General features: G+C 43.7%; 1 long non-coding RNA gene across 1 annotated transcript in view; it reads right to left on the reverse strand.

The window, feature by feature from the left end:
• LOC126145889 (uncharacterized) overlaps window positions 1-13,874 on the reverse strand; it is a 1,192,902-nt gene that overhangs the window by 757,042 nt on the left and 421,986 nt on the right. Inside the window, exon 2 of the long non-coding RNA XR_007529766.1 lies at window positions 3,930-3,966. This is a non-coding gene — a long non-coding RNA (uncharacterized LOC126145889). The remainder of the gene's footprint in view (window positions 1-3,929; window positions 3,967-13,874) is intronic.

Raw genomic sequence — 13,874 nt, forward strand, 5'->3', positions numbered from 1 at the left:
ACGAATACATCATCGGTGCTGAATTCAGTGACTCTGGTAAAACTGTGCTCACACCCCACATTCGCCTCACATCTTCTGATTCAACGATGCCATTCCAAATGACAATAAAACAGTTCCCAATAAAAGTGGCTTCCGCTATGACCATCAACAAAGCACAAAGTTAGATGCTTCAAAGGGAAGGATTGTACCAGGCGGCCCATGCACGCTGTCCCCCGTTGACGTTAGTTAAACCCCAGATACCACAGACGACGAGAGGTTTGCCTAAGGAAAACAGAAAAGGGGTCTCCACACCAACGGACGGGAGACCCTGCAAAACGTAAGACCAGCTCTTAAAAACAAACACTTTACAGCTATAATTGGTCCTATAGCTAGTCGCGAGCAAACTTTCTTGCTGTAGGAGGGGTGCGGGTTTGATTTCTGGACTCATTGAGAGGTGTCTGTGTAGAAAAAAAGATTGTCCTTGGCCAAAACCATTACGCACAAAGGGTAAAGCACGTTAATTATCGGTTTCAGGGAAAATCAATACAAGACAGCTAATTTATTAACAACACATAGCCGGCCCCTGTGGCCGAGCGGTTCTAGGCGCTTCAGTCCGGAACCGCGCTGCTGCTACGGTCGCATGTTGGAATCCTGCCTCGGGCATGGATTGTGTGATGCCCTTAGGTTAGTTAGCTTTAAGTAATTCTAAGTCTAGGGGACTGATGACTTCAGGTACCAAGTTCCTTAGTGCTTAGAGCCATTTGAACCATTTTTGAACAACATATAATACACCAATTTGTACTTCACAATTGGAAGTATTATATAAATGCTATCGTATCTTTGACTCTAATAAAGTATTATAAATTTAATGAGTATTATAAATGATGTTCCTTTAAACCTACGTTATAGGTTGACAGATCTTCATAATTGCATTATTCATAAACCAATATTCAAATGCATCTCCGTCTTGCTGGATGCATTGATGTAAGCACTTCTCGGTATTAACATGGACACCTGTTAACATTTTTGCAGAGACTCAAGCCCAAGCATGACGTATTCGTCCTTTTAACACATCTGAATTTTCGTAAACCATGGCTTTGATATAACCCACAAGAAAAAGTCCAAGGGCGTTACATAAGGCGATCTCGCAGGCCATAGAACGCAACCACCGTGACCCTTCCAACTTTCGGGACACACGTTGTTGAGATATTCCTAACCCCTCTACAGTAATGGGGTGGCGCACCATTGCGGTGAAAGCAGTGCCTCACAGCTAACTGAAGTGGGACGACTCCTAGGAGATGCCCAAGATTAGACTCATTCTCCAGGAATTGCAAATACAGTCGACCTGTTAGTCTGGGAGACCAATAAACTGGTCGAATGATGCAGTCCTCTAGAATGCTGCACCATTCGTTAACACCCCAGTGTGCTTACATGTGATGTGGTCGTAACCAGAGAGGATTCGCAGGAACCCAGCAATGTAGACTGTGTATATTAACAACGGTGTCACTGGCGACTCTAACCGCGCGGCCACTCCACGCGGCCTGTGGAGGTTCTCTAGTACGTGAACTTCCCTTTTAGACAGCAGTGACGAGGCAACCATTCTTGCACTAACATACGTGTAAAACATAAAGGTACAGAGAACGGCTTGCATGGGCCACTTGCTATTTAGAAGAGAGTGTATTTTCGCATAGACAGTTATACATGGTCTTTTCATGATTGCGCACGTTCACTGATATTTATGTTTGTGCTGAAGACACATTCAGCCAAAAGTTAAACGATGATCACATTATAACTGCTAATATTTTTTTCCAAGACTTTTGTAAAATAAAGAAGTTAGAAAAAATATACTGTCTGACAAAGATAGTGTCTGCTTTTTATATGTTTTACAAGTAGCCACATTGTATGTAATGATATCGAATTTTTACAATGAGAATAATACGAGGGTTGGAACTGAAATAGTGGCAACTATTTATTCACAACCGATAGAAAATTGTTACACGTTTGCACCTTATACTGTCCTTCAAAGTAGTCACTAGCGTTGTCTAGAACCCGTTGCCAGCGATGTGGAAGGCCAGTTCTGTTGATGGTGCGAATGGAGAAGTCTACTTCCTGTCGAATCTCTAGAACAGTTCTGAAGCGAATGCCACGAAGTGGTTCCTTCATCTTCGGAATCAAATCAAAGTCACAAGGACTTAAGTCCGGGGAGTATGGTGGATGGTACAGTACTTCCCAGTCACATCGACCGAACAGAGTAGCCACAGCCTGCGCCGTATGCGCCCACGCATTGTCGTGCAAAATGATGGATAGGTTGCGCAGAAAGTGTCGCCGCTTCTTTCGTGAAGCTGGTCGCAGGTGATGCGCCAAAAACGAACAGGTCTGCCGTGGAGGAACGTAATGTGTTAGGATAACACGCGAATTACCATAACTTCCATCATACTGGGGCTCTGACGCACTTTCGACTTCCGCGGTGACTCATAATGACGCCATTCGTTAGATTGGCGTTTCAGTTTTGGCTCTTACGATGTGGCCCATGTGTCATCCAGTGTTAAGATACGGCGTAGGAAAGCCTCTCCTTCGCGCTCATAGCGTCCTAGTGCGTCTGAGCAGCGTGGTAAAGCATCCATTTCTGCATTTCCGTCAAGTCATGCGGAACCCATCGTGATGCAATTTTTCGCATGCCCTCATAGTGTCTGCTTTTTATATGTTTTACAAGTAGCCACATTGTATGTAATGATATCGAATTTTTACAATGAGAATAATAGGAATAGGATGCGAAGCACAGTCGGATGGGCTAGTCCGGTTTCGTGGGCGAGCTTGCTAATCGTATGGCGTCGATCGCTGTCCACTAACGCGGCAGCAGCATGCACTTCTTCTTCAGAGACGCTAGCATGATCTGCCCTATACATGTCTTCCACGGTATGCCGACTTTCGTTGAAAGCTTTTTACCCAACGTGCCACTGTTCTGTACGGCAATGCCGATTTCCAGCACGCCTCTTGAAGACCTTAATGACACTGTCGTGCTGCACGATCTCTGGTACATTCGGCCTTGATCCAACTCCGTTGTTCCTGTTTCGAAAACATTGTGACACCGTTACGTTAGACCGCTCGCTCCCTTTATTGTGCGCATTCCGGTGACGTGGGAAGGGCGAGTCCATTTGTTCGGAGGTACAGTAGGTATGTCAACAACGTGTGCTATCAGCGACAATAGTAGATTCCATTGGAAAGTGTCTCATCAGCAGTGTTGCCACTATTTATGTTCCAACCCTCGTATTTGTTACTGCTATAGAGAATATAATACTTTTTATTAATAAATACTTGCATTTACTTATTTCTCCATTGCTATATTACCTACTGGTGACTCATCGGGACAGAGCACAAGTTACTCGCGTGGGTCAACTAGTTACATATACTGATAATATTTGTAGCACGATGTAGTTGCAGGAACTGTAATAATTACAAACAGTTGAATGCAATTTCTTTCATGGCTGCTGTTATTCCACATTTCGCCGCTTATCTTTAAAAATTGCGTTGGCGGTGGTCTCTCACCTCCGACAGATGGTACCTTTGAATATGGTTGGATTCCTACCACCACCTGAAAGCGTTGTGAGTCAAGTCAAATATTTTTGTTACTTCGGACGTCTTTTTTCGAAATCCTATAGCTGCTTAACCTTCATTTCAGCCATTAAACGTAGCTCATGTACGCAAGATGGATGAAACAGGTACATTGTTTTGTGAACATTTTCGTTTTTCACGCATTAGAGGGTCGGTCTGCAGCAACGCGGCAGGATTGTCCTCTGGAAGTGAAAGACAAAGTTTTGATAGAGTCGATGGCGCCTGCAATCGCTACAGCAGCGATCGTGTACTGACCTGTCCAGTAATTTGCATGGATTGTGTCTTCCATTCCGCTCTGCTGCCGTAAGCGAATAGTGCGCACCACTGCCTCCACTTACCTCTCTGTTTCTCTGGAGCCGCTTTCGTCGTGGGATCCTGAAAAACAAGAGAACTAAGTTACTGGCACCATTATCGTCCTCTGTTGAGAGATTGAGTTTGCACCGTAATAGTCGATTTTTATCTACGGCGCAGAACACTCGGTGTTAGGCGTACAACGGCCGACTGCACCACTAGCGGTTCTACAAAATTAATTCTGCAGAGTGGGTACATGCCTTAAAGTTAATGTTGCCTCTAAGTAGTCCTATAACTCAGTTTAAAATGCAACTGCAATGATATCGTTGGAATGCTACCAAATTTATCATTAAGGAGGGTACAATTCAACTGGACACATTAAAATATTTGAGGAATCCCCTCATAACAGACACAAAAAATAAGTAATGAAATAATAAATCGCTGAGCACTGTAATACGAAGGTAAATAGCAATAAAGTCGTTTTGTAGATGCAGCTACATCACCACACCGTGAAAGAAGCAACGCCTGTTTTAGAGAAGGAATTCATTCACTCACAGAGAAGTATCAGCACAACCCTGACTGAATTTAGACACATGCACACACCACAATGTTATTCAAACAACCTGACCAGCGTAATAAGGTATAGACTATTATTGAGACAAAGTGGCCTTTATTTAAGGACAGAAAATCCTAAGACGTTTTGGGCTTACGTTAAATTAGTAACCATATCGAAGCCATCTCTCCAGACACTCTCTGACTACAATGGCCTCAAAAAGGCGGATGACAGAGGAAAGGTCGAAGTAGCAAACCACTTTTTTCCAAAAGGGTTTCTGCTTTAAATGTCGCAGGAACGTCAGAATGACAGTTATCGAAATAAGTGACCACGGGATGAAAGATCAGCTGAAGTAGCTCAATGGAGGCCAAATATGAGCCTACAGTGCATGCAAAAGAACTTTCTCCTCGTCTAGCAGCAGTATACCGTAGGTTGCTGGAGGAGTGAAACGTTCTTAATCATTCGATAAAACGCACGTCATTCCCGTTTGTACGAAAGGTCATCAACAGGTGCACAAATTTATAGACCTGTATCACTAGCGTCGGTGCATTTTAGAATTTAGGAACATATTCAACGCTCGCGTGTTAGGATATTTCTGGTGACCGATAATCTCCTCTGTAGGAATCCACTTGGCTTCGCAGGCGCTCAGGTTGAACACGCGTTCCTTGAGTTTCGGAATGCCTTCGGTATTGACCCCTAATGAACAATATACGAATGTACAGAACATTAGACCAGCTGCGTGATTTGGTTTCACAATGGAGAGATCTTTAGATGTACAAGTAACTTGGAGTGCACCCTAAGTGAGTGTTACTGGATCATTACTACTCACAATATACGTAAATAGCCAGCCGGAGTGGCCGAGCGGTTCTAGGCGCTTCAGTCTGGAACCGCGTGACCGCTACGGTCGCAGGTTCGAATCCTGCCTCGGGCATGGATGTGTGTGATGTCCTTAGGTTAGTTATGTTTAAGTAGTTCTACGTTCTATGGGACTGATGACCTCAGATGTTAAGACCCATAGTGCTTAGAGCCATAGTGGATAACGTCGGAAGTTCCATGAGGCTAACGCGGAAGATGCTGTTCTTTACAGAGAAGTCGCAAAATTAGATTTTTTTGAGTCATCAGTCTTCTAGCTGATTGGTTTGATGCGACCCTCCACAAATTTTACTCCTGAGCCAACCTCTCCCTCTCGGAGTAGCAATTGCAACCTACTTCCTCAATTATTTCCTGGATGTATTCCAATCTCCGTCTTCCTCTGCAGTTTTTACCCTCTACACCTCGCTCTAGTACGATGGAAGATTTTCCCTGACGTCTTATCAGATACCCTATCATTCTGTCCCTTCTTCTCATCAGTGTCTGTTATTCTGCAGAGAACCTCCTCATTCCTTACCTTACCAGCTCACCTAACTTTCAACATCCTTCTGTAGCACCATATCTCAAAGGCTGCCATTCTCTTTTGTTGCGGTTTTCCCACCGCCCATGCCTCATTACCCTACAATGCTGTGCTCCAGACGTACATTCACAGACATTTCTTTCTCGATTAAACCTATGTTTTATACAAGCAGACTTCTCTTGGTGAGGAATGCCCTTCTTTCCGTGCTGGTCTGCTTTTTATGTTCTCGTTGAGTCGTCCATCATGGGTTATTTTGCTGCCTAGGTACTATAATTCCTTAACGCCATCTATTTCGTGATCCCAGATTCTGACGTTAAGGTTCTCGATTATCTTATTTCAGCTACTTCTCGTTACTTTCGTCTTTCTTCAATTTACTATCATTCCATACTATTGTACGCATTAGCGTTTTCATTCCATTCAACCCATCATGTAATTCTTCTTTACTTACACTGAGGATGGCAATGTCATTTGCGAATCTAATCATGATATCCTTTCACCCTGAAATTTAATACCACTCTCGAATCTTTCTTTTATTTTCGTCATTGCTTCTTCGGTGTACAGATTGAACAGTAGGAGCGAAAGATTACACCCCTACATTACAGTCTTTTTAGTCCGAGCACTTCTAAAAGCTTGAATAAAGCAGCGAAATGCAGGAAGCCTTCATGGGATAGACCTTTGGAGAGGGGATTGGCAGTTGAAAAATCAAATGGCTCTAAGCACTAGGGGACTTAACATCTGGGGTCATCAGTCCCCTAGACTTAGAACTACTTAAACCTAAGGACATCACACACATTCATGCCCGAGGCAGGATTCGAACCTGCTACAGCAGCGCGATTCTGGATTGAAGCGGCTAGAACCACTCGGCCACAGCGGTCGGAATTGGCAGTTGATTCTGAACATAAACAAGCGTAACATACACTCCTGGAAATGGAAAAAAGAACACATTGACACCGGTGTGTCAGACCCACCATACTTGCTCCGGACACTGCGAGAGGGCTGTACAAGCAATGATCACACGCACGGCACAGCGGACACACCAGGAACCGCGGTGTTGGCCGTCGAATGGCGCTAGCTGCGCAGCATTTGTGCACCGCCGCCGTCAGTGTCAGCCAGTTTGCCGTGGCATACGGAGCTCCATCGCAGTCTTTAACACTGGTAGCATGCCGCGACAGCGTGGACGTGAACCGTATGTGCAGTTGACGAACTTTGAGCGAGGGCGTATAGTGGGCATGCGGGAGGCCGGGTGGACGTACCGCCGAATTGCTCAACACGTGGGGCGTGAGGTCTCCACAGTACATCGATGTTGTCGCCAGTGGTCGGCGGAAGGTGCACGTGCCCGTCGACCTGGGACCGGACCGAAGCGACGCACGGATGCACGCCAAGACCGTAGGATCCTACGCAGTGCCGTAGGGGACCGCACCGCCACTTCCCAGCAAATTAGGGACACTGTTGCTCCTGGGGTATCGGCGAGGACCATTCGCAACCGTCTCCATGAAGCTGGGCTACGGTCCCGCACACCGTTAGGCCGTCTTCCGCTCACGCCCCAACATCGTGCAGCCCGCCTCCAGTGGTGTCGCGACAGGCGTGAATGGAGGGACGAATGGAGACGTGTCGTCTTCAGCGATGAGAGTCGCTTCTGCCTTGGTGCCAATGATGGTCGTATGCGTGTTTGGCGCCGTGCAGGTGAGCGCCACAATCTGGACTGCATACGACCGAGGCACACAGGGCCAACACCCGGCATCATGGTGTGGGGAGCGATCTCCTACACTGGCCGTACACCACTGGTGATCGTCGAGGGGACACTGAATAGTGCACGGTACATCCAAACCGTCATCGAACCCATCGTTCTACCATTCCTAGACCGGCAAGGGAACTTGCTGTTCCAACAGGACAATGCACGTCCGCATGTATCCCGTGCCACCCAACGTGCTCTAGAAGGTGTAAGTCAACTACCCTGGCCAGCAAGATCTCCGGATCTGTCCCCCATTGAGCATGTTTGGGACAGGATGAAGCGTCGTCTCACGCGGTCTGCACGTCCAGCACGAACGCTGGTCCGACTGAGGCGCCAGGTGGAAATGGCATGGCAAGCCGTTCCACAGGACTACATCCAGCATCTCTACGATCGTCTCCATGGGAGAATAGCAGCCTGCATTGCTGCGAAAGGTGGATATACACTGTACTAGTGCCGACATTGTGCATGCTCTGTTGCCTGTGTCTATGTGCCTGTGGTTCTGTCAGTGTGATCATGTGATGTATCTGACCCCAGGAATGTGTCAATAAAGTTTCCCCTTCCTGGGACAATCAATTCACGGTGTTCTTATTTCAATTTCCAGGAGTGTATTTCGCATAAATAGACAGAAAGGTTCGTTATTGTATGTTTATACTATTGTAGAACAGTTAACTGAAGCTGGCAAATCTGTAATATATCTAGGAGTACGTGTATGAAGTGATTTAAAGTAGAGCGATCACATGAAACAAATCGCAACTGGCAGATTCCAGACAAATTCGTTGGAGGAATTTTCAGGAAGTGCTGTATGCCCTCAAAGGAGATAGCTTACAAAGTCGTTGTTTGACCAAGACTTGAATATTGCTGCGCAACGCTTCTTTTCGATGTATCATTGGATTTACATGAGCACCAATCTGTATTTTCACATTTCAGTGACATGGCTTTCGTAATTTTTCACGTGTGTAAGTAGGCCCATATGTTTTCAGAGTATTATATATATTTCAGTTATTCTGTATTATATATGTAATATACGTTTTCAATATATCCTAAAATTTTAATGAATCACACAACGTTTTTATAGTGTATAACCAGAATAATGCGATGACAACCAATATTAGTTTCTCACAAAATCTAAACTCAGGACTGAGGAACATGCAACATTCTGCGCAACATGCACAGAAATATATTAGGCAAGTAATCATAACCATGCCCTATTTTAATACTAATTTGTTTGTTCAAGACTGTACCATTCAGTCCATTCCTTTATTACTTTAAACATGTCTTTGACATGAATCCCTTCACACTTTTCGTGAAATGGCTCTAAATAGATATTGCTGACTGTGGAAAGAAAGCGACATGTGTAAGACGTTCCATGTTTTCTTCATTCGACGCCTTCACCATTGGGAGAATGAGTCGCTGGATTCTCAAAGATGCATGAGAGCGGTCTGTAAGTTCCCTAATTTGAAACAAGCGCTAAACATTGTTAAGAGAAATATAAAAATTTGAAGTGGTTGGTGATACAGAATTAATACATTAACTAGCACAGGCATGCGTATTCAGACACAGAGATATGTGAACAGTCAAAATACAGCGCTGCGGTCGGCAACGCTTTTAGAAGACAACAAGGGTCTAGGGCAGTTGTTAGATCGGATACTGCTGCTACAATGTCAGGTTATCAAGATTTAAATGAGTTTGAACGTGGTGATATAGTCGACGCACGAACGATGGGACACAGTATCTCCGAGGTAGCGATGATGTCGGGATTTTCCCGTACGACCATTTCACGAGTGTACCGTGAACATCAGGAATCCGGTAAAACATGAAATCTTCGACATCGAAACGGCTGGAAATAGATCCTGCAAGAACTCGACCAACAACAACTGAAGAGAATCGTTCAATGTGACAGAAGTGCATCCTTTCCGCAACTTGCTGCAGATTTCAATGCTCGGCCATCAGCAAGTGTCAGCGTGCGAACCATTCAACGAAACATCATCGGTTTGGACTTTCGCAGCCGAAGGCCCACTTGTGTACCCTTGATGGCTGCACGATACAAAGCTTTACGCCTCCCCTGGGTGGTCAACACCGACAAGGACTGGTTAAGACTGGAAAATGTTGCGTGGCCGGACGAGTCTCGTTTCAAATTGTATCGAACGGATGAACGTGTATGGGACTGGAGACAACCTCATGAATCCATGCACCCTGCATGTCAGCAGGAGACCGTTGAACCTGTTGGAGACTCTGTAATGGTATGGGGCGTGTTTAGTTGCAGTGATATGGGACCCCTGATACGTCTACATACGAATTTCACAGCCGACACGTACATAAGCAACCTGTCTGATCACCTGCATCCATCCATATCCATTGTGAATTCTGACGGACTTGAGCAATTCCAGCATGACAATGCGACACCACGCAGGTCCACAATTGCTACAGAGTGGCTCCAGGAACGCTCTTTTGAGTTTAAACACTTTCGCTGGCCACTAGACTACCCCGACATTGATGTTATTGAGCATATCTGGGATGCCTTGCAACGTGCTGTTCAGAAGAGATCTCCACCCTTTATACTCATAAGGACTTATGGACAGCCTCGCAGGATTCATGGTGTCAATTCGCTCCAGCACTATCTCATACATTAGTCGAGTCCATGCCACGTCGTGTTGCGGCAGTTCTGTGTGCTTGCTGGGGCCCTACACGATATTAAGCAGCTGTACCAGTTTCTAGTGTATGAAAGCATTTATTGTGATGTTGTGACGTTTACTTTCGTGTGATATTAAATACGCTATTATGAATTGCATTATAGTTTCCCTGGATTCAGTAACTAACTCTCAATTTTTCTGATACGCAACAGAAGGCCTGCTCATTAAAAGTAACGCGCCTCAAAAGTAATTTCACCACGTTCATTGCAAATAGTTTTTATGTGTTTGCAGAATAATTGGCCACTTTTCCTGTCTAATCAGAGTGAGAACACGAGATATTTTCTTTTGGATGATCATCCAGTTTCGCAATCTTCGTCTGCTATCGAGTATTTTTATTCTGGATATATGTGTAGTTGATTCTTCTCTACACGAAAAAACTTTCCTTTTAACGTATCTGTCTTCCATGTGGGTCCGGGTGTTGTTTTGGAAAATAGTACAATATACTTAATGTTACAACTGCTATTAGATTTGTCCATTTTTTATCCTTTATGACTATATCTTTCAGGTATGCATCCCTCCTGGTGAACAGGATCAACTTCTCTTTTACTTACTCGTTTTTACTTCCTTCATTTATACAGGTGCTGTGATGAAGTGAATTTTCGCAATATCACAGATTTGTTCTTTTTGATCACAGAAAGTACAATGACTTTTCAAATTGTCTTTCAAACCCAAAAGATAATGATGTACCTTCTCTGGACGTAGAAGCCTTCTTTCGAGTATAATTTCCTATTTGTTTAATTACGTTACTCCTTACTGTACCATGTGGAGTTTTGATGATATTGTAAACTCATTGAGGCAGCGATTTATTCTGCTGAGTTCCATTATGACAAATGGAAATTTCCATGATGACTGATAAGGAAATCAGCAGTTATGTATTCGATATCATCTAATTCATCGCTGTTTGCTTCACTTGGGAAGCTAGAATATGTGGGTTCATTGTTTTGGAGACCATCAGTCTCCTAATCTCTACTACCACTTTATCAAGGACAGCTTCATCTTTAAGCCATTCAATAACAGCTGACTCAAAATTTCGGTCACTTTGCTGGCTTCAGATGATACAGGTAGTATGGTATCCATGTTAAAGTGAAGAACAACAGTTATTTACTTCATCATTATGTTTCTTAAAAAAATCCTTATATTCCTCTGAAAGTATTCTCACTTTGACAATGAGGAATACACTTACCTTCAAAAGAGTACTCCGTTGCATCTTTTACAGTGCTTCTGACCTCTGAACAAAGAGAATAATTCTGCTAAACTGATAATGTTATCACAAATCTAGCTACTTTAACGCAGCATTCAGGTATAACATAAATAAATTATAAGAAAGACAGTTAGTTTGTTAAGGAATCTAAAAGACCCCTGTCATGCATTAGACATGTACGATTAAAAAATTCAAAATATAAAATAATTAGAGTTCCAACAAATAATGCTTTTTCTGAAGAAAGTCTGTTGTATTTCCAATGATTATACATGACATCAGCTACAATATACAACTTTCAATATAATTTTTTGTGAAAACGAAACGTTGCCGAGTCTAAAAGACCACTGTATCCAAGGTTAAAACTGGTATATGGAAGGGAACTGGTTATTTCTCTCTCTCTCTCTCTCTCTCTCTCTCTCTCTCTCTCTCTCTCTCTCCCCTTCCTCTTTCTATTTCTCTCTCTCTCTCTCGCTCTGTCCCGAGTGTGCTCTCTGAGCTGAGGGCATGTAAGCTAACAGGCTAAGCGGGTAAACTAACGCTGCGCAACAAGTGGCGGAATTCCCGCAAAATCGCGTCTGCTGGCTGTGGCTGAAGGCGAGGCGGCCTATCTGCCTGTGTTCCAGGGAACAGCGCACAGTACTCAGGGGGAAATCCGTGCTACGCTCGCAAAGCCAGCTGTTGTCTTGGTTCCAGTCAACACGCTGCGGTGTACGCCGCGTTACTTAAACATCAGATTCAGTTGGTGCGATTGGGAGGCGATTATCTCGCCTCTCCGCGTTCAGCTTCAACGCAGAGTACACGAGAAAATGCATACAACATAGCGAATACTTCGGCGACTTTCTTCAATTAAAAAAAATTAAACTTTTTCCGATACTATTGGAATTCATCTTCCTTTATTATCTTTCTTTGTTATCCGATAAAAATATTAGGTCAATCATTGTGCAGCATATTTCGTAGGCCAATCATTTTACTTCTAATTGCTTGTCGACTGTTAGACAATACAGAAATTTTCGTATCCAACGCTATATCGCAGCTAAAACAAGGGTAAAATTGGCTATGCGGGAGGCGTTGAATGAATCTGAAAGCAACGTATCACCATCCAGTTCCCAAAACCAAAAAGGTTTCATCTGTATTTATACTGGCAATAAAACTGTAAAACCTTCGTGTCCGTTTTTCTGTTTAAACATGCTGAAGCCGGTGTTTGTGGCAGAGCGGTTCTAGGCGCTTCAGTCCGGAACCTCGCTGCTGCTACGGTCGCAGGTTGTAATCCTGCCTCGGGCATGGATGTGTGTGCTGTCCTTAGGTTAGTTAGGTTTTAAGTAGTTCTAAGTCTAGGGGACCGATGACCTCAGATGTTAAGTCCCATAGTGCTCAGAGCCATTTGAACCAAACATGCTGATTTCCAAAACTACTGGACGAATCTTCCTGAGGTTTTCACAGATAACTTGGCCGTGGGGTCTAAAGTCTTCTACTTAGCTTAGTAGTTCGGAGGTTTAACCATTACCGTGTGGTACTCCAAAGAACTGCTACATGGTGCTGCTAGTTTCGTACTACACCAAAGAACCAATAGATGGCATTGCTTTTTTTAAAAACATTTCAGTGACAGATATATTTTCGGAAGTTAACGTCTGTGGCAGAATTAAGCACCACAATCTTATCTTTACGCATGCAAAATAACAGTGAATTTACTTTGATAAGATATGCGGGTTTAATATTTTAGCTTTATATATTAAAAACCTAATAACATTGCTTTGATTCTTTGGATAGGTTTTATTCACATTTTGCTTCTGTATCAAGAATGTTTTTTTTCCCTCAGTGACATAATTATTTTAGGAAGTTTATGTCGCTGACGGAATTAAGCACTGCGGTCTTATCTTTACGTATACAAAGAAACACTGTATTTACTTAGTAAGGATATGTGGCTTTACAGTATCTGCTTTGTGTATGGAATACTTCACAACATTACTTTGCTTCGGAATACACCAGAATGGCTAAAAGTCTGAGGACTATGCTGTCTCAAGAATCCAACTGAGATCATGAGGCGATACTTGCTGCAGCTCGAGAACATCACACTTTAGCTCACTGTTTGGAAATTCCTTCTGGATGTAAGGTGCGACAGAACTCTGATCGAGAGCGTCATGCTGACAGAAGCTTAGACTTACTTCTCTCCAATGTAACATAATGGAAGCGGAAATTTTGATGGGAAGGGGCGATGGCGGGCAAGTTTTTACACCACAAGTCCTGCATATTCCTAAAAGTTCACCATTTTGTTTTAAACGTGTACAATTCCTGGCGATCTTACGTTACTCTATGATCATAAACAAAGAAAAAGGCCAGACGCTGCCTGTTGTAGGCGTGGACCTTAGTTCAGAATGGTTCAAATGGCTCTGAGCACTATGGGACTCAACATCTTAGGTCATAAGTCC

The sequence above is a fragment of the Schistocerca cancellata genome, chromosome 2, assembly GCF_023864275.1.
Source record: "Schistocerca cancellata isolate TAMUIC-IGC-003103 chromosome 2, iqSchCanc2.1, whole genome shotgun sequence".
Lineage (NCBI taxonomy): Eukaryota > Metazoa > Arthropoda > Insecta > Orthoptera > Acrididae > Schistocerca > Schistocerca cancellata.